Here is a 17,226-nt window from a genome sequence, read left to right on the forward strand (position 1 = left end):
TGATTCTGGCATCGTCCCAGAGGTCTGGAAGATTGCAAATATCACTCCACTCTTTAGGAAGGGAGGAAGGCAAATGGTAGGAAATTATATACCATTTAGCCTAACCTCAGTGGTTCAGAAAGTGTTGGAGTCTATTGTTAAGGATGAGGTTTCAAGGTACTTCGAGAGTATTGGTAAAGTCAGCATGTTTCTATAAAGGCAAATCTTGCCTGACAATTCAGTTAAGGGTTCTTTAAGGAAGTAACAAGCAGGGTGGACAAAGGAGAGGCAGTGGATGTCATTTACTTGGATCTTCACAAAGAGTTTGATAAGGTGCCACACACGAGGCTACTTTACAAGATAAGATCCTATGGCGTTACAGGAAAGATACTGGCATGGTTAGAGGATTGGCTGGCAGGCAGGGGGCAGCGAGTGGGAATAAAAGGGGCCTTTTCTGGTTGGCCTCCGGTGACTAGTGGTATTTTTCAGGGGTCAGTATTGGTACTGCTGCTTTTCACAGTTTGTCAATGATTTAGGTAATGGAATTGATGATTTTGTGGCAAAGACTGTGGATAATACAAAGGTAGGTGTAGTGCTGAGGAAGCAATGTGATGACAGCAAGACTTATACAAACTGGGAGAATGGCCAAAAAATGGCAGATGGAATACAGCTTAGGGAAATGTGTAATAATGCATTGTGGTAAAAGGAACAATTATGCAGACTGTTGTCTAAACAGAGAGAAGGTTCAAACATCAGAGACGCAGAGGGAATTATGAATCCTCATGCAAGGCTCCCAGAAGGTTAATTTACAGGTTGAGTCTGTGATGAAGAAGGTAAATGCAATGTTGGCATTTATTTCAAGAGGAATAGAATATAAAAGCAAGGAGATAATGCTGATCCTTTATAAGACACTGGTCAGGCCGTACTGGAGTATTGTCAACAGTATTGGGCCCCATATCTCAGAAAGAATCTCATTTGAGAGTCCAGAGCAGGCTCACAAGGATGATTTTGGGGTTAACTTATGTAGCGCATTTGGCAGCTCTGGCCCTGAACTCACTGGAATTTTGAAGAATGCGTGGGGATCTCATTGAAACCTACCGAATGTTGAAAAGACTAGATAAGACCATAAGATAGAGGAGTGGAATTAGGCCATCTGGCCAATTGAGTTTGCTCCGCCAATCAATCATTGCTGATCCTTTTTTTCTATCTCGTCCTCAACTCCAGTTCCCAGCCTTCTCTCCGTAACCTTTGATGCCATGTCCAATCAAGTCTAACAATTGACTCTAACATCTTCCCAACTACTGAGGTCAGGCTAACTGGTGTATAAATTCCTTTCTGCTGCCTTTCTCCTTACTTAAAGAGTGGAGTAACATTTGTAATTTTCCAGTCCTCTGGCACCATGCCAGAGCCCAACGATTTTTGAAAGATCATTTCTAATGCCACAATCTCTAACGCTACTGCTTTCAGAACCCTCGGGTGCAGTTGCTCTGGTCCAGGTGACTTATGTACCTTTAGGTCTTCCAACTTTTTGAGCACCTTCTCTCTTGTAACGGTAACTGCACCCACTTCACTTCGTTCACACTCTACAATATCAGGCTGGTGTCTTCCAGAGAAAACTGATGCAAAATACCCATTTAGTTCATCAGCCATCTCATTGCCCCCCATTATTACTTCTCCTGCCTCAATTTCTAGCGGTCCTATATCCACTCTCATTTCTCTATTATTTTTAACATACTTGAAAAGTTTTGCTATCCACTTTCATATCATTTGCTAGCTTGCTTTCATATTTCATCTTTTCCCTTCTAATGTTTTTAGTTACTCTGTAGATTTTTAAAACCTTCCCAATCCTCTATCTTCCCACTGATTTTAGCTTTGTCGTATGCCCTTCCTTTTGCTTTTACAATAGCTATGAGTTCCCTTGTCAGTCATGGTTGTACTATTTTACCATTTGAGTATTTCTTCATTTTTGGAATACATGTCCTGCACATTCCTCATTTTACCCAGAAACACATGCCATTGCTGCTCTGCCAGCAGCTCCTTCCAATTTACTTTAGCCAACTCCTCTCTCATACTGCTGTCATATCCCTTACTCCACTGAAATACTGCAACATCAGACTTTACTTTCTCCCTATCAAATTTCAAGTTGACTCAATCATATTGTGATTACTGGTTCCTAAGGGCTCTTTTACCCTAAGCTCCCTAATTGTCTCTGGTTCATTACATAACACCGAATCCAGTATAGCTGATCCCCTAGTTGGCTCAACAACAAACTTCTAAAAAGCCATCTCTTATGCATTCAACAAATCACTTTCTTGGGATCCATTACCAACCTGATTTTCCCAATCGACCTGCATGTTAAAAGCTCCCATGACTAGCCTAACATTGTCCTTTTAACTCGCCTTTTCTATTTCCTGTTGTAACCTGTGGTCCACCTACCAGCCACTGTTGGAAGGCCTGTAACTGCCATCAGGGTCCTTTTACCCCTGCAGTTTAACTCAACCCACAAGGATTCAACATCTTCTGATCCTATGTCACATCTTTCTACTGATTTGATGCCTACCTTCCTATCCCTCCGATATAATGTGTAACCTTGGACATTCAGCTCCCAACTACAACCATCCTTCAGCCATGATTCAGTGATGGCCACAACATGATATCTGGCAATCTGTAATATTGCAACAAGATCATCCCCCTTATTTCTCTTACCACGCTCATTTAGATACAACACCTCGAGTACTGTATTTGCTATCCTTTCTGATTCTGCATCCCAGATACTCAGCCTGTTGGTTGCAACTAAGTCCCATCACCTGAAAGCTGAGAAGAAGGACCTTCCGGGTGGTAACTTCTGGATTGCTGCCTGTGTGCATAATTGGGGATCTTTTTCCCCAGAAGGTATCCCAATTATCCAAGAACCTGAAGCTCTGCCTCCTGCACAAGCTTCTCAGCTATGTATTTATCTGCCAAATCATCCTGTTTGTATCCTCACTGATATGTGGCACAGGCAGCAATCCAGAAATTACCGCCCTGGAGGTCCTTCTTCTCAGCTTTCTACTTAGCTCTCTAAATTCTCTTTTCAGGACTTCATTGCTTTTCCTTCCTATGACACTGGTACAAATATGTACCTAGACATCTGGCTGCTCTCCCTCCCTCTCCAAATTGTTGTGGATGCAATCTTACACATCCCTGACCCTGGTACCTGGGAGGCAACATACCATGTGTGTGTCTTGTGGATAGGGTGGATGTGGAGAATAAGTTTCCTGTGGTGGGATATTCAGAACTAGAGGGCACAGCCTCAAAACTCAGAGGCAGCCCTTTAATACAAAGGAGGATTTGTTTTAGTCAGATAGCAAATCTGTGGAATGCTCTGTCAGACTGCAGTGGACGTATATTTAAGGTGGACGTTGTTTGTTTCCTGATCGGTCATGGTATCAAAGGATATGGTGAGAAGGCACGTGTATGGGGTTGAGTGGGATCTAGGGTCAGTCACGATGGAGTGGCGGAGACTCGATGGGCCGAATGGCCTAATTCTGCTCCTATGACTTATCACGTCAATAAGCTGGACCTAAGCTGAGCAGCAGCACAGAAACTGCTGGAGGAACTTAGCAAGTCAGGCACCAGCTAGCGAGGGAAACAACCAGACAACACTGCATGGGGACCGGAAAAAACGGCAGGAGAAAGGTGGGGGGTGGTTCCTTAGATGCTGTTTGACCTGCTGAGTTCCTTAGTTACTCCTGATTTCCAGCATCTGCATGATATCTTGTGTCTGACATTGACCGGGGCCGCTCGGGACTTACAGCAGAAAGTCGGGTCAGGTCAGACCTGCTGCGTGGGGCTGCATTATTGAAGAGAGCGTGGCCGCTTCAGAAGCAAGAGAAAATCTGCAGATGCTGGAATCCAAGCCGCATAAACAAACTCTGTCGGCCAGGCAGCATCTGTGGAAAAGAGTACAGTCGCCGTTTCGGGCCGAGACCGGTGTCGAAGAGATGGCTTCCCCATCCGGACTTCCAACAGAGTGCCGGATGGACCAGCAGCGCGACGGGCAGGAGGGCGGAGAAGGAGGCGGTGACATGGTGACGTCATGGACATTGAGTACGAACCCCGCCGAGTGCGCTCCACGGTAAGTGCGCGGCGTGGCGTGTACGTGATGACGTCGGGCGCTGTGTGGGGCTGATTGCTGCAGTCGCTTGTCAGTCTGATGAAGATTGGCATTCAGGTAAGCTGTCAGTCAGCGCCCGCGGCCGGCCCCGCTCCCCGCCGTCCGGGCCCGGCGCCGGCCCCCGTCTCCAACACGCGCCCTCGAATGGTGCGGCGCAGTGCCGCGGCCGTCGCCACCTTACTCTTCGCTCCCGAAGTAGACGGCCGGGCCCGGTCTCTTTGTTCAGTCGCCTGCGATGGTGGCGAGGGGCGGGGTGCGCGCCATGGTGGACGCGCATGTCATGCGCGCCCACCCCGATAGTTTATTAAAAGGAGCGACGGGATCGCGCGCGGGGTTTGAAAAGTGGGGGGAGGGGCAGTCGAGTGTTGGTTGGCTGAAAAATGGCGCACTCCAACATAAAACGCGGGACGGCTGTCGACAGTGGGCCTACTTATGATTGACAATTTAACCCCGCCCCTCGTCTGACGGACGGATTGGCCACCCTCCCCCTTTAGCGGAGCCGGACTGACAAACGGTCCGGCCCCGCCCCGAGATTGTTGGTATGACCTGCCCCCTGCTTGATTGGCAGAAGAGTTGGATTGCAGCAGGCCCTTGGCATCAGTGAGAGCTAGAAGCTGCCCTCGCTGGAATTACTCAGTTCTGAAGGACAGAGTCAACTTTTATTTACCATAATGAGCCATGGAAACAGCCCCTTCATCGCACCATGACCATACCAACCATCACGTATATATACTTGTGTGTGTTGTGTGTACATATCCTAATTTCATTTTCCAGTCTGTCGCTTTACCTGTATCCATTATTTTGTATGTTAAAAATCCTCCCCACCTCCTCTTTATAAGCTCTGTTCCCAGCTCTAAACTAAGTTCTCTTGTTCTTGACACCTTAACTGTAACCCTGTCTTCTGTAGTCTCATTTGGCAGGGTGGTGGGAACTGGAGGAAAGGGACTCGGGATAGGACAGCTGGTAAAAAAGCAAAGCTAGCTAGCATGCAGTCAGACTGTCAGGAAGGGTAGACAGGTGATGTAACAGGCTAAGTATAAAACCATTAGGTATGCTGAAAGAAAGGATAGCAAATACAGTACTCAAGCTGTTGTATAAAAATGAGAGTAGTGTAAGAAATAAGGTGGATGATCGTTACAATATTATAGATTGCTGGGTATGATGTTGTGGCCACCTTGAATCGTGGCTGGAGAATGCTTGTAGTTGGGATCTGAATGTCCAAGCTTACTTGTTATATTGGAGGGATAGGAAGGTAGGCAGAGGAGGTAACATAGAAGCATAGAAAACCTACAGCACATACAGGCCCTACAGTCCACAAAACTCTGCTGAACATGTACTCACTTCAGAAATTACCTCGGGTTATCCATAGGCCTCTACTTTTCTAAACTCCATGTACCTATCCAGGAATTTCTTAAAAGACCTTATCATATCCGCCTCCACCGCCGTTACCAGTAGCCCATTCCACGCACTCACCACTGAGTAAAAAAACTTACCCCTTACATCTTCTCTGTACCTACTTCCAATCACCTTAAGACTGTGCCCTCTCATGATAGCCATTTCAGCTGTGGGAAAAAGCCTCTGACTATCCACATGATCAATGCCCCTCATCATCTTATACACCTGTATTAGGCCATCTCTCATCCTCCGCCACTCCAAGGAAAAAAAGGCGGAGTTCACGCAACCTATTATCAGAAGACATGCTCCCCAATCCGGGCAACATCCTTGTAAATCACCTCTTCACCCTTTCTATAGTTTCTACATCCTTCCTTTAGTGAGGTGACCAGAACTGAGCACAATACTCCAAGAGGAGTCTGACCAGGGTCCTATATAGCTGCAACATTAACTCTCGGCTCCTAAACTCAATCCCACGATTGATGAAGGCCAATGCACCGTAAGACTTCTTAACCACAGAGTCAATCTGCGTAGCATCTTTGAGTGTCCTGTGGACTTGGACTCCAAGATCCCTCTGATCCTCCACACTGCCAAGAGTCTTGCCATTAATATTATATTCTGCTGTCATATTTGACCTACCAAAATGAACCATAGAACATTACAGCACAGAAACAGGCCCTTCAGCCCTTCTTGGCTGTGCCAAACCATTTTTCTGCCTGGTTCCACTGATCTGCACCTTGACCTTATCCCTTCATACATCTGTCATCCATGTACCTGTCCAAGTTTTTCTTAAATGTTATAAGTGAGCCCACATTTACCACTTCATCTGGCAGCTCATTCTACACTCCCACCACTCTCTGTGTGAAGAACCTCCCCCCAATGTTCTCTTTAAACTTTTCCCCCTTCACCCTTAACCCATGTCCTCTGTTTTTTTTCTCCCCTAGCTTCAGTGGAAAAAGCCTGCTTGCATTCACTCGATCTATACCATCATAATTTTATATACCTCTATCAAATCTCCCTTCATTCTTCTACGCTCCAGGGAATAAAGTCCTAACCTATTCAACCTTTCTCTGTAATGCAGTTTCTCAAGTCCTGGCAACATCCCTGTAAACCTTCTCTTCAATCTTTCAACCTTATTAATATCCTTCCTGTAATTCGGTGACCAAAACTGCACACAGTACTCCAAATTCGGCCTCACCAATGTCTAATACAACCTCACCATAACATTCCAACTCTTATATTCAATACTTTGATTTATAAGTGCCAATGTACCAAAAGCTCTCTTTATGAATCTATCTACCTCTGATGCCACTTTTAGGGAATTATGTATCTGTATTCCCAGATCCGTCTGTTCTACTGCACTCCTCAGTGTCCTAACATTTACCGTGTATGTTCTACCTTGGTTTGTCCTTCCAAAGTGCAATACATCACATTTGTCGGCATTAAACTCCATCTGCCATTTGTCAGCCCATTTTTCCAGCTGGTCTAAATCTCTCTGCAAGCTTTGAAAACCTTCCTCACTGTCCACTACACCTCCAATCTTTGCATCATTAGCAAATTTGCTGATCCAATTTACCACATTATCATCCAGATCATTGATTTTAATGACAAATAACAATGGACCCAACACTGATCCCTGTGGCACACCACTAAGTCACAGGCCTCCACTCAGAGAAGCAATCCTCCACTACCACTCTCTGACTTCTCCCATTGAGCTAATGTCTAATCTAATTTACTACCTCACCATGTATACCTAGCGACTGAATCTTCCTAACTAACCTCCCATGCGGGACCTTGTCAAAGGCCTTACTGACGTCCATGTAGACAACATCCACTGCCTTCCCTTCATCCACTTTCCTGGTAACCTCCTCAAAAAACTGTAATAGATTTGTTAAACATGACCTATCACGCACAAAGCCATGTTGACTCTCCCTAATAAGTCCCTGTCTATTCAAATACTTGTAGATCCTATCTCTTAGTACTCCTTCCAATAATTTACCTACTACTGATGTCTAACTTACTGGCCTGTAATTTCCCAGATTACTTTTAGAGCCTTTTTTTAAACAACGGAACAACATGAGCTATCCTCCAGTCCTCCAGCACCTCACCCATAGATACTGACATTTTAAATATATCTGCCAAGGCCCTTGCAATTTCAACACTAGTCTACTTCAAGGTCTGAGGGAATGCCCTGTTGGTTCCTGTGGATTTATCTACTCTGATTTGCCTCAAGACAGCAAGCACCTCCTCCTCTTCAATCTGTTTGCCTTATTTCCATAGACTCCATGTCAGTTTCCTTAGTAAATACAGACACAAAAAAAAACAATTTTTAACCAATCATTCAAGATCTCCCCCATTTCTTTTGGTTTCATACATAGCCAACCACTGATCTTCAAGAGGACCAATTTTATCCCTTACTATCCTTTTGCTCTTAGGATTATCCTTCACCTTGACTGCCAAAGCAACCTCATGTCTTCTTTTAGCCCTCCTGATTTCTTTCTTAAGTATTTTATTGCACTTTTGATACTCATCAAGCTCCTTATTTGCTCCCTGTTGCCTATACATGATCTCTTTATCAGAGTTCCAATATCCCTCGAGAACTAAGTTTCCTTATCTTTATTCACTTTGCCTTTTATCATGATAGGAACATACAAACTCTGCACTCTCAAAATTTCTCCTTTGAAGTCCAACCACTTACCAATCATATCCTTGCTAGAGAACAACCTGTCCCAATCCATGCTTTTTAGATAGTTTCTAATTTCTTCAAATTTGGCCTTTTTCCAGTTTAGTACCTCAACCTGAGGACCAGATGTATCTCACACTTATCTGGATTGAACTCTATTTACCAATTATCAGCCCAATTTTGCATCCTATCGATGTCCCGCTGTAACCTCTGACAGCCCTCCACACTATCCACAACTCTCCCAAACTTTGCGTCATCAGCAAATTTACTAACCCATCCCTCCACTTCCTTATCCTGGTCATTTATAAAAATTACAAAGAGTAAGGGTCCCAGAACAGATCTCTGAGGCACACCACTGGTCACCGACCTCCATGCAGAATATGACCGGTCTACAACCACTCTTTCCCTTCTGTGGGCAAGCCAGTTCTGGATCCACAAAGCATTGTCCCCTTGGATCCCATGCCTCCTTACTTTCTCGATAAGCCTTGCATGGGGTACCTTATCAAATGCCTTGCTGAAATCCATATACACTACACCTACTGCTCGTCCTTCAATAATGTGTTTAGTCACATCCACACAACCAATGTAGGGTTCCTACAGACAGATCCATGAGGCACACCACTGTTCACAGGCCTCCATGCAGAATATGATCCTTTGCCTTCTGTGGGCAAGCCAGTTCTGGATCCACAAAGCAATGTCCCCTTACTTTCTCAAGTTGGTGAGGGAGGGAAGGAACAAGATTTTTGGATCACTGGGCTCTCTTCCAGGGAAAATGGGACGGTTTGCACCTGAACTAGAGGGAGACTAATATTGTTGTGGGCTGGTTTGTTGATGCTCCACAGACCTAACCAACTTGATGCTAAAGCTCCAGCACATACTCTTTCTTAATATCTACATGCTCAAGCTTTCAGTCCATTGTATGTCATCCCTACAATCAACAAGATCCTTATCTGTAGTGAATACTTAAGCAGAGTACGCATTAAGTACCTCTACTACCTCCTCTGGTTGCATACACACTTTTCCACTCTCATACTTGATTTGTCCTATTCTCTCATGTCTTATCCTCTTGCTCTTCAAATACCTGTAGAATGTCTTGAGATTTTCCTTAATCCTGTCTGGCAAGGCCTTCTCATGGCCCCTTCTGGCTCTCCTAATTTTCTTCTTATGCTCCTTCCTGCTAGCCTGATAATCTTTTAGATCTAGGGGTCGGTGTTGGGACTCCAACTCTTTACAATCTATATTAATGATTTGGAGAAAGGGATTAAGTGCAATGTATCGAAGATTGCTGATGACACAAAGATGGGAGGGAGTGTAATGAGTGCGGAGGACATTGAAACCCTGCAGGGGGACATAGATAGGCTGAGTGATTGGGCAGACATTTGGCAGATGAAATATAATACTGACAAGTGTGAGGTCTTGCACTTTGGCAGGAAAAATAATAGACCAAGTTATTATCTAAATGGAGAGAAACTGGAAAGTGCTTCTGTGCAAAGGGATCCGGGGGTCCTGGTGCAGGAAACACAAAAAGTTAGTATGCAAATGCAGCAGGTGGTCAAGAAGGCCAATGGAATGCTGGCTTTTATTGCTAGGGGGATGGAGTATAAGAACAGGGAGGTCTTACTGCAGTTGTATCGGGTATTGGTGAGACCACACCTGGAGTACTGCGTGCAGTTCTGGTGTCCATATTTAAGAAAGGACATACTGGCTCTTGAGGCAGTGCAGAGAAGGTTCACTAGGTTAATTCCGGGGATGGGTGGGTTGATGTATGATGAGAGGTTGAGTAGATTGGGACTCTACTCATTGGAGTTCCGAAGAATGAGAGGCGATCTTATTGAAACATATAAGATTGTGAAGGGGCTTGATCGGGTGGATGCGGGGAGAATGTTCCCAATGATGGGTGAAACTAGGACTGGGGGCATAATCTTAAAATAAGGGGATGCCGTTCCAGGACTGAAATGAGGAGAAATTTCTTCACTCAGAGGGTAGTGGGGCTGTGGAATTTACTGCCCCAGAGAGCTGTGGAAGCTACTACACTCAATAAATTCAAAATGGAGATAGACATTTTCCTGGATAAAAATGGCATTAGGGGATACGGTGAGCGAGCAGGTAAGTGGACATGAGGCTAGGTTTAGATCAGCCATGTGATCTCCTGGACCAGTTCTTGATAGCCTGGATGGGTCGGAGAGGAATTTTCCAGATTTTTTCTCCTCAATTGGCAAATCGTTTTTTTTTCCCTCGGGTGGTCACATGGGTTTGGGCGGGATGAATAATAAAATAAAATGGGCGGCATGGTGCCCTGTTGGTTGGCACTGTTGCCTTGTGGGATTCGGTGAAAACTAGAGTTAAGATTGGATCAGCCATGATCTTGTTGAATGGCAGAGCAGGCTTGAGGGGCCGATTGGCCTACTCCTGCTCCTATCTCTTATGTTCTTATGTTATCTCTATCATAACCTAGTTTTTTGAACCTTTCATAAGCTCTTCTTGACTAGATTTACAACAGCCATTGTACACCACGGTTCCTGTACCCTACTATCCTTTCCCTGTCTCATTGGAATGTACCTATGCAGAATAGCACGTAAATGTCCCCTGAAAATTTGTCACATTTCTGCCGTGCAGGTTCCCATTTCATGTTTCCAAGTTCCTGCCTGATAGTTTCATATTTCCTCTTACTCCAATTAAACATTTCCCTAACTTGTCTGTTCCTATCCCTCTCCAATGCTATGGTAAAGGAGATAGAATTGTGATCACTATCTCCAAAATACTCTCCCACTGAGAAATCTGACACCTGACCAGGTTCATTTTCAAATACCAGATCAAGTACAGCCTCTCCTCTTGTAGGCTTATCTACATATTATGCCAAGAATCCTTTCTCAACACACCTAAGGAACTCCACCCCATCTGAACCCCTTGATCTAGGGAGATGCCAGTCAATACTTGGGAATTTAAAATCTCCCACCATGACAACCCTGTTGTTATTACACCTTTCCAGAATCTGTCTCCCTATCTGCTCCCTGATGTCCCTGTTACTATTGGGTTGTGTATAAAAACACCCAGTAGAGTTATTGACCCCTTCCTGTTTCTAACTTCCACCCACAGAGATTCAGTAGACAATTCCTCCATGACCTCCCCCTTTTCTGCAGCCATGACACTATCTCTGATCAACAGTGCCACGCCCCCACCTCTTTTGCCTCCCTCCCTGTCCTTTCTGAAACATCTAAAGACTGGCACTCTTAAGTAACCATTCCTGCCTCTGAGTATCAGTAATCAGAATCAGGTTTATTATCACCGGCATGTGAAGTGAAATTTGTTAACTTAGCTGCAGCAGTTCAATGCAATACATAATCTAGCAGAGAGAAAAAAAAAGTAAATAAAATAAAAATAATAATAAACAAACAAGTAAGTCAATATGTATATTGAATATATTTTTAAAAAGCATGCAAAAACAGAAATACAGTTTATTTGAAAAAATTGAGGTTGTGTCCAAAGATTCAATGTCTATTTAGAAATTGGATGGCAGAGGGGAAGAAGCTGTTCCTGAATTGCTGAGTGTGTGCCTTCAGGCTTTTATACCTCCTACCCGATGGTAACAGTGAGAAAAGGGAATGCCCTGGGTGCTGGAGGTCGTTAATAATGGATACTGCCTTTCTGAGACATCGCTCCCTAAAGATGTGCTGGGTACTTTGTAGGCTGGTGCCCAAGATGGAGCTGACTAGATTTACAACCTTCTGCAGCTTGTTTCGGTCTTGTGCATTAGCCCCTCCGTACCAGACAGTGATGCAGCCTGTCAGAATGCTCTCCACGGTACAACTATAGAAGTTTTTGAGTGTATTTGTTGACATGCCAAATCTCTTCAAACTCCTAATAATGTATAGCCACTGTCTTGCCTTCTTTATGACTACATCAATATGTTGGGACCAGGTTAGATCCTCAGAGACCTTGACACCCAGGAACTTGAAGCTGCTCACTCTCTCTACTTCTGATCCCTCTATGAGGATTGGTATGTGTTCCTTCATCTTACCATTTCTGAAGTCCACAATCAGCTCTTTCATCTTACTGACGTTGAGTGCCAGGTTGTTGCTGTGGCACCATTCCACTAGTTGGCATATCTCATTCCTGTATGCCCTCTATTCACCACCTGAGATTCTACCAACAATGGTAGTATCGTCAGCAAATTTATAGATGGTGTTTGAGCTATGCCTAGCCACACTGTCATGAGTATATAGCGAGTAGATCAGTGGGCTAAGCACACACCCTTGAGGTGAGCCAGTGTTGAGATAGTCAGCGAAGAGGATACGTTATCACCAGTCCACACAGATTGTGGTCTTCCAGTTACGAAGTCGAGGATCTAATTGCGGAGATCCAGGTTCTGCAACTTCTCAATCAGATTGTGGGAATGATGGTATTAAATGCTGAGCTAAGGCTGATGAACAGCATCCTGCCATCGATGTTTGTGTTGTCCAGGTGGTCTAAAGCTGTGTGGAGATTGCGTCTGCCGTTGACCTATTATGGCAATAGGCAAATTGCAATGGGTCCAGGTCCTTTCTGAGGCAGGAGTTCAGTCTAGTCATGACCAACCTCTCAAAGCATTTTTCATCACTGTCGATATGAGTGCTACCGGGCGATAGTTATTAAGGCAGCCCACATATTCTTCTTAGGCACTGGTATAATTGTTGCCTTCTTGAAGCAAGTGGGAACTTCCGCCCATTGCAGTGAGAGGTTGAAAATGTCCTTGAAAATGTTCCGCTAGTTGGTTGGCACAGGTTTTCAGAGCCTTACTAGGTACTCCATCAGGACTTTCTGCCTTGTGAGGGTTCGCTCTCTTTAAAGACAGCCTCATATCAGCCTCTGAGACAGAGATACAGGGTCATCAGATGCAGCAGGGATCTTCACAGCTGTACTTGTGTTCTCCCTTTCAAAGCATGCATAGAAGGCGTTGAGTTCATCTGGTAGTGAAACGTCGCTGCCGTTCATGCTATTGGGTTTTGCTTTGTAGTAAGTAATGTTTGCAGACCCCGCCAGAGTTGCTGTGCATCTGATGTTGCCTCCAATCTCATTCAAAATTGTTCGAGATGGCCACAACGTCATAGCTCCAAGTACTGATCTTTGTTCTCAGCTCATCTGCTTTGTTCATGATGCTTCTTGCATTAAATAGACACATCTCAAACCATTGGTCTGAGCACATCCCTTCTCTATCACCTGCCTATCCTCCCTCTCCTCCCTCTCGCACTGTCTCCAAGCTTTCTCTATTTGTGAGCCAACAGCAGCTTCCTCAGTCTCTTCAGTTTGTGTGACTTTACTGGTAAAGAATAGCATCAAATTGGTAGAAAGATGTGACATCAGATCAGAAGATGTTGAAACTTGTGGATTGAGTTAAGAAACTGCAAGGGTAAATGGACGTTGATGGCAATTTATATACAGGCCTCCCAGCAGTGGCTGGGAGGTGGACCACTGGTTACAACAGTAAATAGAAAAGGTGAGTCAAAAAGGCAATGTTAAGATTTTAACATGCATGTGGATTGGGAAAGTCAGGTTGGTAATGGATCTCAAGAAAGTGAGTTTGTTGAACTAGAGGTGATTAGGGAGCTCAAGGTATAAGAACCCTTCAGAACCAGTGATTCAAATATTGAGTTCAGCTTGAAATTTGATAGGGAGAAAGTAAAGTCTGATGCAGCAGTATTTCAGTGGAGAATCTGAGGGAAGCCAATATTCTCCTGGGCAGGTTTGTTAGAGCTGATGCAGTGGGTGTAAACTAACTTGGCGGGAGGGTGGGAATCGGAATGAAAGACAGCTAGTAAAAAAAATAAAGATAGCGTCAGGAAGGGCAGGCAGGTGATAGGACTTAGTTGCGGCCAATAGGCTGAGTATCAAATCATTAGGGATGCGGAATCAGAAAGTATAGCAAATACAGTACTCAAGGTGTTGTATCAAATGCGCATGGTATAAGAAATAAAGTGGATGAGCTTGTTGCAATATTACAGATTGCCAGGTATGATGTTGTGGCCATCACTGAATCATGGCAGAAGGATGGTTGTAGTTGGGAGCTGAATGTCCAAGGTTACATGTTACATCAGAAGGATAGGAAGGGAGGCAGAGGTGATGGTGTGGATCTACTGGTAAAGAATGGCATCAAATCAGTAGAAAGATGTGACATAGGATCAGAAGATGTCGAATCCTTGTGGGTTGAGTTAAGGGTAAAAGGATGTTGACGGCAGTTATATACAGGCCTCCCAACAATGGCTGGGAGGTGGACCACAGGTTACAACAGGAAATAGAAAAGGCGAGTCAAAAGGGCAATGTTATGGTAGTCATGGGAGATTTTAACATGCAGGTCGATTGGGAAAGTCAGGTTGCTGATGGATCTCAAGAGAGTTTGTTTGTTGAATGCCTAAGCAATAGCTTTTAAGAACAGTTTGTCATTGAGCTTACTGTGGATCAGCTATACTGGATTGGGTGTTATGTAATGAACTGGAGGCGATTAGGGAGCTTAAAGTAAAAGAACCCTTAGGAACCAGTAATCACAATATGATTGAGTTCAACTTGAAATTTGAGATGGATAAAGTAAAGTCTGATGTAGCAATATTTCAGTGGAGTATGGCAAATTTCATTGGTATGAGAGAGGAGTTGCCCACAGTAAATTGGAAGGGGCTGCTGGTGGGATGTCAGCAGAAGAGCAATGGCGTGCATTTCTGGAAGAAATGAGGAAGGTACATGATGTGTACTCCAAAAATGAAGAAATACTCAAATGGTAAAATAGTAAAACCATGGCTGACAAGGGAAGTCAAAGCCATTGTAAAGGCAAAAGAAAGGGCATACAACGAAGCTAAAATTAGTGGGAAGATAGAGGATTGGGAAGTAGATAGCAAAACTTTTTTCAAGTATGTTAAAAATAAAAGAGAAATGAGAGTGGATATACGACCGCTAGGAAATGAGGCAGGAGAACTAATAATGGGGGGCAAGGAGATAGCTGATGAACTAAATGGATATATTGCATCAGTTTTCTCTGTGAAAGACACCAGCAGTATGCCTGATATTGTAGAGTGTGAATGAAGTGAAGTGAGTGCAGTTACTGTTACAAGGGAGAAGGTGCTCAAAAAGCTGAAAGACCTAAAGGTACATAAGTCACTTGGACCAGAGCAACTGCACCCTAGGGTTCTGAAAGAGGTAGCTTTAGAGATTGTGGTGGCATTAGAAATGATCTTTCAAAAATCATTGGATTCTGGCATTGTGCCAGGGAACTGGAAAATTGCAAATATCACTCCAGTCTTTAAGAAAAGAGGAAAGTAGCAGAAATTAATTTATAGACCAGTTAGCCTGACCTCAATGGTTTGGAAGATGTTAGTGTCAATAGTGAAGGATGAGGTGATGGAGTACTTGGTGACACAGGACAAAATAGTACAAAGTCAGCATGATTTCCTTCAGGGAAAATCCTGCCTGATAAACCTCTTGAAATTCTTTGAGGACATTACAAGTAGGATAGATAAAGGGGATGCAGTGGATGTTGTATATTTGGACTTTCAGAAGGCCCTTGACAAGGTGCTATACATGAGGCGCTTACCAAATTAAGAGCCCATGGTATTACAGGAAAGTTACTAACATGATTAGAGCAGTGGCTGATTGGTAGGAGGCAGTGATTAGGAACAAAAAAGTCCTTTTCTGGTTGGCTGCCAGTGACTAGTGGTGATCCACAGGGGTCAGTGTTGGGACAGCTTCTTTTTATGCTGTATATCAATTATTTGGATGATGGAATAGATGTTTTTATTGCCAAGTTTACATATGGTACAAAGATTGGTGGAGGGGCAAGTAGTGTTGAGTAAATAGGTAGGATGCAGAAGGATTTAGACAAAGTAGGAGAATGGGCAAGAAAGTGGCAAGTGAAATACGAAGTTGGAAAATGCATAGTCATAGAAATAAATGTGCGGTCTATTTTCTAAATGGTGAGAAAATACAGTAAACTGAGATGCAGAGGGAGTTGGGAATCCTTGTGCAGAACACCCTGAAAGTTAACTAGCAGGTTGAGTTGGTGGTGAATAGGGCAAATGCTATGTTAACAATAATTTCAAGAGGTCTCGAATACAAGAGCAAGGATGTGATGCTGAGGCTTTATAAGTCACTGGTGAGTCCTCACCTTGAGTATTGTGAACAGTTTTGGGCCCCTCATCTTAGAAAAGATGTGCTGGCATTGGAGAGGGTCCAAAGGAGGTTCACAAGGATGATTCCAAGAACGAGGGTGTCTTCATACAAGGAACGTTTGATGGCTCTAGATCTATACTCACTGGAATTCAGAAGGATGAAGGGGATCTCATTGAAACTTTTCGAATGCTGAAAGGCCTCGACACTGTAGATGTGGAAAGGAAGCTTCCCATCGTGGGAGAGTCTAGGACAAGAGGGCACTGCCTCGGTAGAGTGGCATCTTTTCAAAACAGAGATGTGGAGAAGTTTTTTTTTGCCAAAGGGTGGTGAAATTGTGGAACTTGTTGCCACATACAGTTATGCAGGCCAGATCATTGGGTGTATTTAAGGCAGAGATTGACAGGTTCTTGATTAGACATGGCATCAAAGGTTATGGCGAGGATGCTGGGAATTGGGGTTGAGGAGCCGAAAACAAAAAAGATCAGCCATGATTGAATGGCAGAGCAGACGATGGGCCTGATAGCCTAATTCTGCTCCTAATGCTTATGGGGTTATGGTCATTGTCTTGGTAATTTCTAATTCATTTATTATAATTCACAGATTATTTTGATTGAGTGAAGCTACTGGTAAGGGGATGACTAGCAAGTAGGAGTCTTTTAAAAATGTGGTATCGAGAGTCCAGGGACAGCATGTTCCTGAAGGATGAAAGGTAAGGCTGGCAAGTTTAGGAAACCTGATTGATGAGATATATTGAGGCTCTGTTCAGGAAAAAGGAGACATATATTAGACAATTGGGGATCAAGCAAACCCTTGATAACTAAGAGTTTAGGAGTACAATTAAAAAGGAAAATCAAGGGGGCAACAAGATGATTTGAGATGGATCTGG

General features: G+C 44.0%; 1 protein-coding gene across 4 annotated transcripts in view; it reads left to right on the forward strand.

The window, feature by feature from the left end:
• The first annotated feature begins 4,078 nt into the window (after positions 1 to 4,078).
• Positions 4,079 to 17,226, forward strand: part of pknox1.1 (pbx/knotted 1 homeobox 1.1) — a 273,179-nt gene continuing 260,031 nt past the window's right edge. For all 4 annotated transcript variants that reach the window (XM_059969035.1, XM_059969036.1, XM_059969037.1 and 1 more), the window contains exon 1: positions 4,079 to 4,192. The gene's annotated coding sequence lies outside the window, so the exon portion shown is untranslated. The remainder of the gene's footprint in view (positions 4,193 to 17,226) is intronic.

Source organism: Hypanus sabinus, chromosome 4 (assembly GCF_030144855.1).
Source record: "Hypanus sabinus isolate sHypSab1 chromosome 4, sHypSab1.hap1, whole genome shotgun sequence".
Lineage (NCBI taxonomy): Eukaryota > Metazoa > Chordata > Chondrichthyes > Myliobatiformes > Dasyatidae > Hypanus > Hypanus sabinus.